The sequence below is a fragment of the Pan paniscus genome, chromosome 23, assembly GCF_029289425.2.
Source record: "Pan paniscus chromosome 23, NHGRI_mPanPan1-v2.0_pri, whole genome shotgun sequence".
Classification (NCBI taxonomy): domain Eukaryota; kingdom Metazoa; phylum Chordata; class Mammalia; order Primates; family Hominidae; genus Pan; species Pan paniscus.
Genome location: NC_085927.1, coordinates 37184851 through 37197093, shown reverse-complemented (window position 1 = coordinate 37197093; position 12243 = coordinate 37184851). Strand labels below are relative to the sequence as shown.

At 45.6% G+C, this 12243-nt stretch overlaps 1 long non-coding RNA gene across 1 annotated transcript; it reads right to left on the bottom strand.

The window, feature by feature from the left end:
• Positions 1–7174: 7174 nt before the first annotated feature.
• Positions 7175–8870, bottom strand: LOC130541143 (uncharacterized). Its single transcript, XR_008955186.1, has 3 exons — positions 8793–8870; positions 7855–7905; positions 7175–7525 (listed from the first exon to the last, which is right to left on the bottom strand). It is a non-coding gene; the product is annotated as an uncharacterized LOC130541143 (long non-coding RNA).
• Between the last annotated feature and the right edge of the window lie 3373 nt (positions 8871–12243).

Genomic DNA, 12243 nt, shown 5'->3' with positions numbered 1-12243 from the left:
TTCCCCCATTTTATCCCTTAATCACCCCCTGCATGTGTGCATCGTACTTTTCTCAAATTTTGTGTCATTTTCATTGCTGGGCTCACCTAGTGTCTCTCTCCTGGGCTCTGAGCAGGCTCCAGTTGCCCCAGAGCCCAGCACTCAATACTTTATGAATAAATGAATAAATGATCATGCAGCATACTCTGCCAGATTGTAATCATTTCTCTTGGCCTCAGTCTTCACCTCTGTCAAGTGGGAATAATAATGCCTTTAGCTGCTTGTGCATGTCTGGTGCATATCTGGGCTTCAGTGTTTGATGGCAGAACAAATGCCCCAATGTGTGAGAAAAGGACTCCTGCTCTGCTGATTTACTTTGTTCATTATCTTTAACATCAAGAGGGATGTGGACATGTTGAAGTAGGTTCCTCTGCAGTTCTCATCTCCCTTTTGCTTATTCGCACATATTGAGCTCCCTCTGGGCCATAGGTGCTTTCCAAACACAATTTCTCAAGCATATAGTCCCAAGTTGGGTGCCCAAGAAGCATAGTGAGGCAGAGTTTACCATGCATGTCATTTATTAGGAAGACTCTTCGGATTGACACCCACAGAAGGGAGGGAAGAGGGGAAGTGGGTGGAGGGAGAAGTTGAGTCACGATGCAGGCTGAACAATGGCCTCAGCCAACAACATGGGCAGCCCTGAAACTAGAACAGCCCTTCAGTGCCATCCAGGCCTTTATAACTTACATGGATCGGTCATTGGATGAAGGCCTCCTATCCCCACAAGGATATGACCTCAGATGAAGTTCTGGAGCTGGGGCCATCCCTTAAGGGGCCAGTGGCTAAGGCGAGCACTCCCAGATGCTGGGACGATGAGACTTTCCTCGAAGAGGGATCCGAGCAGCACCTCTTAATGTCCACTGCACAACTGTCCCCAAAGGAGGGTACTGCTACCTCCACATATGGATGAGGTCACTGAGGTTCAGATGGGTAAACAGTCTCACCCCAGGACACGCAGACAGGAGCTGCCAGGACCTCCCACTTCCATAGCTTCCTATGTCTCTCACCAATGCCCCTGATGCTGCGCAGACCTGCGCCAAGCAGCCAAAAGCACAAACCCCGCGCCCGAGTCACTTCCCGTCAGCTGGCAGGCCTGCCACCCCGCGCCTCGCGGCTTTGCCTAGAGCCCGCCAGGCGAGGTGGCTTCCCTGCCCGAACCCATCCATCCGCTTGTGTTTATTCTGTGCGCAGCCAACAGCTGCCGGGAGCTGGGCCTGCCAACTCTGCTGCGTTCAGGGATGCGTCTCTCCACCCATCTCAGAGAGCTCTCTCCTGCTGGCTCTTTCTGGGAAGCCTGGCTTATTTTTATTTTTCTCTTTCTCCTTCCCAGCGGTGTAGCTGGATTTCAGAAGGACTTGCAAGAGTTGAGGGGAGGGAAGAGGATACAGCATCCAAGATGTTGGAGGCTGGAGAGTAGCTGCAAAATTTCTACTTTGGGCAAAACGCCGTGGCTCATCCCTCTAATCCCAACACTTTGGGAGGCTGAGGTGGGAGGATCGCTTGAGCCCAGGAGTTCGAGGCTGCGGTGAGCTGTGATCACGCCTCTGTACTCCAGCATGGGCAACAGAATGAGACCCTGTCTCAAAAAAAAAAATCTACTTTGGATTCTAGTTCTTTCATTTTTCATTTATTTTTCTTGTTTCTTACCAACATGTAGTTTTTTAACGTTACAGGATAAGGGCTGACAAATGACTGGTTTATGAGTGTGGGTTTGGAACATGAATTTGCAAAGGAGACAGCCTGGGCATTCTGTTCTCTGTTTTGCTGTGTGACCTTGGCTGGGTGTCTTTACTTCTCTGAGCTCCCAATTCTTCATCTGTGAAGTGGGTTAATGATCCCATTTCTCAGGTCCATTTGGAGGACTGAATATGAGAGTGTTAGGAAAACTACAGTGGACCAAATAGGTGCTGAATAAATGAGATGTTGTGTCATGATTTTTCCCCTTGTACTTTCTCTAAGGAGACTGGTGATGGGCCTGTCCTCCACTGTTCTGAATACTCACTCAAGTTGGTATGGTACTTTGCAGTTTGTTGCACAGGAATTGCATCATCTTTGAAGATGCCACGAATTTTCTGCAACCTGTAAAGCAGGTTCTCTTCTCACACCTTTCATCCATCTCCGTCTGACCAATTTCTCCCTGTCCTTTGGCTTGGCTCACATATCACTTCCTCTAGGACAGTGGTCAGCAAACTTATTCTGTACAGAGCCAGACAGTAAATATTTTAGACTTCGTGGGGGCACCTGGTCTCTGTTGCCACGACTCAACTCTGTTGTCAAAGTGCAAAGAGGCACAAACAATACACCAATGAATGAGCATGGCTATGTTTCAATAAAGCGTGATTTATGGACACTGAAATTTGAATGTCGTATAATTTTCAAGTGGCATGAAACATGATTTTGATTGTGTAAAACCATTTAAAAGTGTAAAAACCATTCTTAGCCTGTGAGCTGTACGAAAGAGGCAGTGGGCCAGATTTAGCCTGGGGGCAGTAGTTTGCTAAACCTTGCTCTGAGAGGTAATTGCTGGTCACCCCCTGTCCTGTGGGCAGGCTACATTAAGGGCCTTTCATCAGGGTTTCCACATCACAGTACTGACAACAGAACATCCTAATTACCTGTTAACTCCTCTGTGGACCACCAGCTCCTTGAGGGAAACACTGGGTTTTATTCATCACAAAACCCTCAGTACCAACACATAGTAGGTAGTCGAAAACTACATATTAAACAAGCCCATGTGTGGATGAATGAACCTTTTAAGCAGCTCCACGTTGCAGATATAAGCTCCATTTTACGGATGTGGAAACGGAGGCTCAGAAAAGGAAAGGGATTTTCTCAACATCACGCAGCTGCAAACATGACTGAGCTGGGGCTCAAACTCCCGAAAGAAGAATGTTAATTGAGCAATTGCTATGTGCCAGACACAGTGGTGCTTGGGGCTTCATATGCCTCAGTCCCCATTTACTGGACACCCTTGTGTGTCAGGACCTACCTGGGTCATATCCCTTTAGGTTCAGAACATTGGATTTCTCACTGTGAGAGCACCAGGCTTGTCTTGCCCACGGTTGAGTGCAAAGAACAATTCTGGAATGATGAATTCCTACCATACCTGAGCTAGGCACTTTTCAAATTTAAGTCCTTCATCCTTGCTCACCACATCCCAGAAGTGCAATCTGCAAATCAGCTTAAAAGGAAATTAATTAATTTTAAAAAAAAAGAAAGAAAAAAGCAAAAAACAGTGACAGCCATCGCAGCAGCAGCAACAGCAGCATCTGCTGAGTCAGATAGGTTATCCATCCACAATAATCGATGGCTCGTCATCCAGCCATTTCCCTCCTCCAGATACACAAATTAATAAAGAAAGGGTCTGGGCTTGCAGACAACAGAAAGGGCACCCAAAGCAAAATTGCCTCCGGCTGGGAAAAAGTCACCTCCCCAGAACGATGCCCACGTCAGATCTGCTGCCGAAGTGGGAGATAGTGGAGCTAAGTCCCAGTCTCAGCCAAGAGGGCTGCAGCCCACAAGGGCCCTGCATGAGATTAAGGTCGGTAAATAGGAACGCCAGCTGTCTAAGGCAGGCCCTAGCTCTAAGTGGCTCCTGAGGTGTGTTTGGTTCCCAGCCCAAATCGAGTGCCCCAGCGGCCCCGTTTTATTAAGCAGGCCCAAGTGGCAGGAGGCTTTAGTAGGAGAATGAGGCGCTTTACCACTCATACTGGCTTCTGGGCCAAGCCCCTTGGCCGCACTTCACAGGTCCCCAGCGCAGCCCCCCTTGGCGAAACCATTGCGAATCCACTTGTTGACGGTGGCCTGGTTGTAGGATTTAATGGTGGAATAATATTTACACAGCAAACTCCTCCAGAGGTGTCCTAAACACCGTAAACGGGATTTTCGGAGCTTAGTGAGAGTTAGTGGACTCAAGACAGTATCCTGTGGCAACTGGTGGCCCTAATCTGATCTGGCCCCTTCTGCACAGTGAAGACTTAGTGGGCGGAACTGTTTTCAGAGTTGGCAAAAGTTGCTTCTCACCGCTCCCTCCTCTCCCTTTTTTTCCCCTGTGAACTTTCAAATATTTTTCGCACCATGTGGCCTGCAATGGCTGCATCTCAGCTGCTGTAGATGACAATAAACCCCACACCCATGCCTATGGGTCCAGCGATGGACCTTTGAAAGGGTAAGTGTTAGGGGAAGGGTGGGCAGGAGGAAGGTAGACTTAATCACTTCTTCTCTCCCTTTCTCTCTCTCTTTTTTTTTTTCCTGAAAGCAGCACAGAATATACCTTAAAAAAAAAACCTTGGATTTTAGTGTCAATATCAGAATTAATTTCATACTCATGGATCCAACAGGCTTTAGCCACCATTCAGTCCTTGATCTACACTATAGGCAGAGCTGCATCTCAAAAGGTTCAAGAGTCATAGGTTCAAATCTTGACTCTGCTACCTCCTAGATGACTCACTTCCCTCTCCAAACCTCAGTTTTGTCATCTGTCAAATGGGTATGATGGACAATACCCATCACAGGGCTGTGGTGGCAAGTATATGAGTAAAGTCTAGAGGGAACTTCGTGTAAGTAGAATCATACAATTTGTACTCTTTTGTGTCTGGCTTCTTTCATTCAACATAAGGTTTTGGAGACTGTTTTTTGTTGTTGCATGTAGCAGTACTTTGTCCGTTTTACTGTTGTGTAGGATTCCAATGTATGAATTTACCACAATTGATTTATTTATTCTCTTGTTTATGGTCATTGGGTTATTTCCAGTTTGAGGCCACTATAAGTAAAGCTTCAAGAACATTCTGATACAAATCTTTTTGTGAACATTTATTTTTATGTCTCTTGGTAAATACTTAAGCATTGAATTGCTGGGTCAGAAGGTAGGACTATGTTGAGTGCTGTAAGAAACCACATAAGATCTTTCTCCAAAATTCTGGTACCATTTTACATTCCTGCCAACAATGTATGAGAGTTCCAGTTACTCCACATCCTTGTCAACATTCGGCGTTGTCAGTCTTTTTCATCTTATTCATTCTTGTGGGTATGTAGTAGTCTCGCTGTGTGTATAGACCTCTTTAAAAAAGTCAGTGCCAAATTCTCATCCACTTCATAAAATGCCTGAACTGGAAGGACCTTTATCTTTTAGATGAGGAAACTGAGGTCTGGACAGGAAAAGAGACTGACCCACCATTTTATAGTGTATTAAAGGTAATGCCAGATTAATAACCCAGGCTCCTGACAGCTGACCTAGGCCTCACAATAAGAATGTGTCATTAAACTGAGCACCTATGTGTGCCAAGCATTGAAGCAAACTGTCTCCTCTTCACTATTTAAGTCATTCATTCATTCATTCATTCAACAGACACTCACTAAGCTTCCCCCTGGCCAGTAACCTTTTAGCACTACAGATACAGAAAGAAATAATAAAACCTCCTAGTTTACAAAGAACTCACTCTACTGAATGAGAATCTTCCATCCTTGATCCAAGTCATATTTTTTTCCACTTTAGACATGGCAAGAGCCACATGCATTAATGGATAAAGTGTGCTTTCGTTAGTGTACAGGAAGCTGCTACAGCACTTTGAGAATTTTTTTTTTAATGGAGACTTGCTCTGTCACCCAGGCTGGAGTGCAGTGGCACGGTGTCGGCTCACTGCAACCTCCGTGCCTGAGTTCAAGCTATTCTCCTGTCTCAGCCTCCTGAGTAGCTGGGATTATAGGTGTGCACCACCACACCTGGCTAATTTTTGTATTTTTAGCGAAGATGGGGTTTCCCCATGTTGGCCAGGCTGGTCTTGAACTCCTGACTTTACGTGATCCACCCGCCTCAGCCTCCCAAAGTGCTGGGATTACAGGCGAGAATCTTGACTACTATAGCAAAGATGGGGGGAGCTAACTCCAGAAGATGTATGCATTTTTGCTCTTTCCCTTCATTTTGTTTCCAAACTTTGGTCATCATGCACCACATATTCCCCTGAAAGAGTTCTGCTGAGTGTCCCTAGAGGAAGGCTAGAAGTCCAACAGCCCTGGTGGGAAGAAAAAGCTTTGCAGGGGGAAGGATCTTTTCTCAACACCAATCATTCAGGGAAGGCCACCGGGGTCCCATGAGAACTGCTTGGTTATTTCTAAAGTCAACTGGAAGTGGATTTCCAGGCCAAGGCACAGAAGAGGCCTTAGATATTGTATCACCCAGAAGTTTCTGTAGACAGATCATGGCTTGGATTAGCTGTCTAAATTTCACCCTCTATATGGAAATAGGTGGGGGAAACATTAATATGCAAATTCCTGGGACTTACCTGTAAGGATTCTAATTCTATAGATGTGAGAGAGAAACCCACAAATCCTTCCTTTAAAAAAGTTCCATGGGAGATGGAGGGCTTTTAGGGTAGCGAAATTATTCTGTACATTATTATAATGGTGGATACGTGTCATTATAAATTTGTCAAAAACCATGGACTGTACAGTACCAAGAGCGAACCCGAATGTAAACTATGAACTTTGGTTGATAATGATATGTCAGTGTTAGTTCATCTATTGTAAGGATGTTGATGGTGGGGGAGGCTATGTTGGTGGGTGAGGGATAGGTGGGAACTCACTGTACTTTCTTCTCAATGTTGCTGTGAATTTGAAACTGTTCTAAAAAATAGTCTATTAGAGAAATAGAAGCTCTATGGATTTATGCAACCATCAATAACTGTAACACCTTTCCCTGCCCAAAACCGTTCCATGGTTTCTCAGTGTCCTCACAACAAAGCCATGCTCCTTAGCCTGGTCTCCAGGGCCCTGTGAGGTCTGGCTCTGCTGTTCTCCCCATCACCCCTTACTGAGCACTTCTGAACATCTCTGAGTCCTGGGATAAATTCATTCTCATTCCAGAGTCTTCACTCAGGCTGTTCTCTCTAGAAGCATTTTTCCCCTCACTTCACCATCCCTGTTTGCCAAAAATATTCGTATATGTTCATCAAGTCTTGGCTTAGGTGTCACCTCTTCCAGGTATCCTTCCCTGATTGCCCCTGACTGAATCAGGTGGTTTCCCTGGGCTTCCACAGCACACACACCCCACCCACTTTGCTTCCCACAATTTGACACTAATCACCCTCATGTATAACCATGTTCACGTCTCTCTCCCCTGAAATACTATCAGCCCAATGGGGTCCAATAATTTCTTTACTATTAAATCCTGAGTGTAAGCACAGGGCCTAGCACATAAGGGGTGGTCAAAAAATGTGGTTTGAATGGATGACTGAACCCAGTGGCTTCCACAGCCTTTCAGTCCCTCCCCTCTTAAATCCTGTTTCTCTGCACACAAAAGTCTTGATGGTGGCTGAGGCATCCTGGCAGATAGCTGACTTCATTCTCACAGTAGTCTGCTTCAGACCTATTTCTCTGTTAGGTGAACAAGATCCTGCGGGTCCCTGATCAGCACTGCAGACTTCCTGCAGCTGCAACATCTCAAGAGTGGTGAGGTGGAGTCTGTTCCTGGGGCATCCTGCCATGTCCCCTGTAAAATAGAAGGGCAAGGGTTATGTAGCTCATGTCAGGAGCTCCTCACTGTGCTGTCATAGCAAGGCCCCCAGGTGAGCTGGCACAGGTGGTAGAATCAAGAGTGAAGAGGAGCAGAAACAGACATGAGCTAAAAGCCTGTCCTGCCCCTTGTTCCATATTCCAGGTGCTCTCCAAGTCCTTGGCGAGCTGTTTAGGTAGCAGGCTCTATAATGGCTTTCAAAGTAACGGGTGAGTATGGGCCATTTACTGGGGAAACTACATCCCATGTCTTCTATTTGGAAGAGTACCTTCTGATCGGGCCACGATATCTGCAGAAAGACTTACCTTTGGGAAGCTCTTTTGCTTCCACTCCCTCATTACAGCCTTTCTATGATTCTGCAAGTGGTACAGAAAGTAAGGCTCAGAAACTAGAATGGGTTTCCCTGATGCCACCCAATGTATCAGTCCAGGCTCCATGCAGGAAACAGAATCCAGCCTAGGTATCTTGAGCAGGAAGGGATTTAATACAGGGAATCCAGGGCATGTAAGACCACTGGAAGCGGAGAAGGAGCAAGTTCTAGGTTAAGTCTCCTAGAATAACTCCCAGAATACACAGAGCAGAGGCACTTGGACAGCTACTGCCAGACTTATGCCAGATGCAAGGCGCTGTTGTATTTCTAACACCACTGCCTCTTGATGTCTAGGATGTGGGAGAATGAAGTGAGGTCCCTGTTGCAGGAAAACCTCCAGTTACTACCACCACACTATTTGCCAATAGCAATAGCCACAAACTGCCAGAGGATGGACTCACATTAGCTTCCTAAATCTCACATCAATACCTCTCATTGGCAGGAAAAAATCTGCATCCAGAAGCCTAGCTTCAAGAGAGTCTAGAAATATCCTGCTTAGGCCAGGTGCGGTGGCTCATGCCTGTAATCCCAGCATTTTGGGAGGCTGATGTGACTGGATCACCTGAGGCCAGGAGTTCGTATCAGCCTGACCAACATGGCGAAACCCCGTCTCTACTAAAAAAAAAAAATACAGAAATTAGCCAGGCATGGTAGTGAGCACCTGTAATCCCAGCTACTAGGGAGGCTGAGGCTGGAGAATTGCTTGAACCTGGGAGGCGGAGTTTGCAGTGAGCCGAGATTGTGCCACTGCACTCTAGCTTGGGCGACAGAGAGAGACTCCATAAAAAAAAAAGAAAAAAGAAAAGAAAAAAAAAAGGAAAGAAAGAAAGGAAGGAAGGAAAGAAGGAAAGAAAAAGAGATATCCTGCTTAACTTTGCTTCCTCTCCAGGCCAAAGAAGGTGGGATGGAAGTTTAGTGAAGCTGCACAGGGGACCCAGCACTTAAGAAACTGAATTCCAGCTCTGCCACTCTCTAATTGTGTGGTTTTTGGCAAGTGACAAAAATATGCTTTGCTTTCTTGTCACTATGACATGACAATGCCAGCAGCCATCTCCTAGCAGGGCTGAAAGGGTTAAATAAGATGATGCTTGCACAATGCTCAGTGCAGAGCCTGGAATACCATTAAGCCCTCAACACATGGTAGGCAGTGAGACCATTATTATTATCACAGTTTTAGAAAAGACTAACTCCTCTCATCTCCCTACCGACACCACCAACACCAAAAAAAAAAAAAAAAATCAGGTTACACAATCACACGAAGTATTTTCCTACCACTTCTAAGAACAAGGAATCCTTGGAGAAATATAATTCAGATGCAGAATTCTTGAATTACCAGGGCTTTTCTTTAGCTTTTGGGGGACGATGGGAAAGAATACTGAAAGCCAAATTTATTGAGGGGAAAGCTTAGTATACATTTAATCCCCCTCTGTGGGGCAGCTCCGAGAAGGGAGGTGAAAGATAAAGAGGTTCTTGGTATTAGTTCACCCAGAAGCAAACGAATGCCTCACTTTGCTTAGGACCACAGAGCATGTGAAGAAAACAGTGGAATATCTTCATCTCCATCCGGTGTTTTGGGAGGATGGAGGAGAGTTATTAGTCTGTTCCTAGAAAGGCAACTGAGTCAGCAAAAAGAGGTGAGAAATCACAATCAGACAGCCCTGTGTGTCCCCGTCCCCACCCCGATACTCCCTTCTGGGATGCATGACCTTGGGCAGGTTGCGTTCTTCCTAGAACCTCTTCTTTCTCATCTGCAAAGTGGAGGTAATCTCTTCTCTTTGCTGGATGGCTATGAGGACACGAAGTCAGACCATACACTGAGTGTTCTGTTTTCCTGCCCCTGCCCATGGGCCTGCCAAAAATCACTGGGATTTATGAGCTCAAGCCAACGGAGAATGTGTCTGATGGGGTGTCGATTCCAGGACAAAAGTCTGATCTGGGTATCTGTACCTCGTGGAAGCTGGAGCCTGCACCTATAGCAGCCAAGATGCCTTTTGTAAATTAGTCCACATTTCTTTTTTTCCAACAGGGCAGCGATGCAGAGAGAGTGAAGAGACTTGCCAGACAGAAAAGGCGGTAAGGGGACCCTTTCCTATCACGCTTTCAAAGGGTCAGGTATCGAGGCAGCTATTTGCAGGTAACAAGCATCCTCAGACACTGATGGAAGATAAAAGCCACTCATGGATGGTGGTGTGTCTGAATCGGAAGATGCCTCCCTATCCCTGCCACACTTTGCGTAAGTTGCTTTGGATTTTGAGTTGGAGGTGCCCCTCCCACAAAAGTGGCCGAAGGGATTAAGGGGACATGATCGGCATCCTGGGGTCCTTTGCAGCAGGCACGACAGCTGGATGCCCGTTTGAGCACCTGAGGATGGTGGTCTGGAAGGACCCACAGGCACGGCGGGAAGGCTCGATTAGCCTACCTGGCAGCCGGACCCAGACCTGGCTGGCAGCAGCATATTGCTCACCGTCTGGCAAATAGACAGATTTTCACAAACCAGATTCCTCTTCACAGGCCTGGGCCCTTCCTGTCCAACTGTTCCGGCATCTGTTTCTCTTAAAATGTATTTATTACACCGAGAGGAATAATAATGGGGCCAGGTCTGAGGCCCCGGAGGCAGTGGCTGTTTCTCCACCCAGGGCTTCCTTGGGAAGCATTTGTGTCAGGGAGAATGGAACAATGCTTAACCTGGGAAGACTGTGTCCTTGGTCACTGGAGTCGGAGAGGGACTGGACATTGGCCCAGGGTCTGAGGCTGAAGGAGAAATACTGGGGGTGGTGGTTGGGGGCTTGATCTGGAGTCTACTTGTGGGCTGTGTGGCTTTGGACAACTTCGAACCTCTTGGAGCCTCAGTTTCCTTCTCTAATGAAATGGGGGTGAGGCTGCATGATCTCCAAGGTGATTTGTTTCTTGTTTTGCCTGTGAGTGATTTAAAAAGTTTATGCCTGTAGAATTCAGCCTTACCTGCACACCCAAGATTATGCATTCATTCATTCATTCATTCATTCATCCTTTCATTCATCAGATTGTTCAACGAGCAAATTACTGTCTACAAGACACTGGGGATGCAAATGGTGATTTAAAGAAAATGGGGAGCGAGGCCGCTGGAAGCATGTTTCCCACCACTCAGATAATGTGAATATGTGTACCAACACCAACGGCAGCTGGTGTCCATAGGCCTGGTTTACCATGTGTCAGGCATGGTGTTAAGCACCTTGCAAACATCACGTCCTCTAATATTCCCAACAGCCCTGCAAGATATATATATATATGTATGTATGTATGTATATATACGGTGTGTGTGTATATATATATGGTGTGTATATTTATGTGTATATATGGTGTGTATGTATATATATGATGTATATATAGATCTATATATACATCATATATATGGTGTATATATAGATATCGATACCTATATATCACCATATATATCATATATATACACCTATATCATATATATATCATATATATACACCTATATCATATATATCATATATATACACCTATATCATATATATACACCTATATCATATATATCATATATATACACCTATATGGTGTGTATATAGATATTCCTTTGCCTCTATAGGTGATACTGGGGAAAATGGAAGCCCAGAGAGGCAAAGCAACTTATCCGAAGTCACACAGCAAATACACTGACAGAAAATGCCCTGGATGAGGATTTCACTGGTTGACTGACCATTTTGGGTTCCTATTTCAACGGCTTTGCAGCTTTTGAAGATTTGCTGCTGCCCGGATCCTATCTGATTTCTACAGTAGCTTTCTGGGGTTGCTGGAGAGGATGGTGAATCCCACATGACTAGTGAGAAAGCTGAGGTCTAGGGATGGAAAGTGATTTCCTCAAGGTTACAAAGCAAGTCAGCAGCAGCACGATCTGTAAATACAAAACTGTAAACCTAAACCTCCCACCGTTTGTTATTCATCCTCTCACTTAACAGGTGCCCTATGTAGTTGATTCAAGTGTGCTTGTTTAGCTTTTAATATCTCTGAAATCAAGTTTCATCATACAATGCATGACATGCCATGTTTTAATTGGTAGATTTTTTTTCTTAGTGAAACATAAAATAATGATGCGGTGGCAAGCAAAGGCCTATTGGATGGTATTTACTGAGCACCTATGATATGCCAGTGTTGGACATGGTTCCTGCTGCTCTCCTTATCCATGGAGCAGGTTCCTGGCAAGCTGGGATTCTTGGGAAGTCCTAGGAAGATGGATTTTAGGTGTCTTTTGGTTCCCTTTACCATGTTCATTGGCCAGCTCTGTTCAAGGAATGGGAGTTGCAGACAGATTCCACTTTGA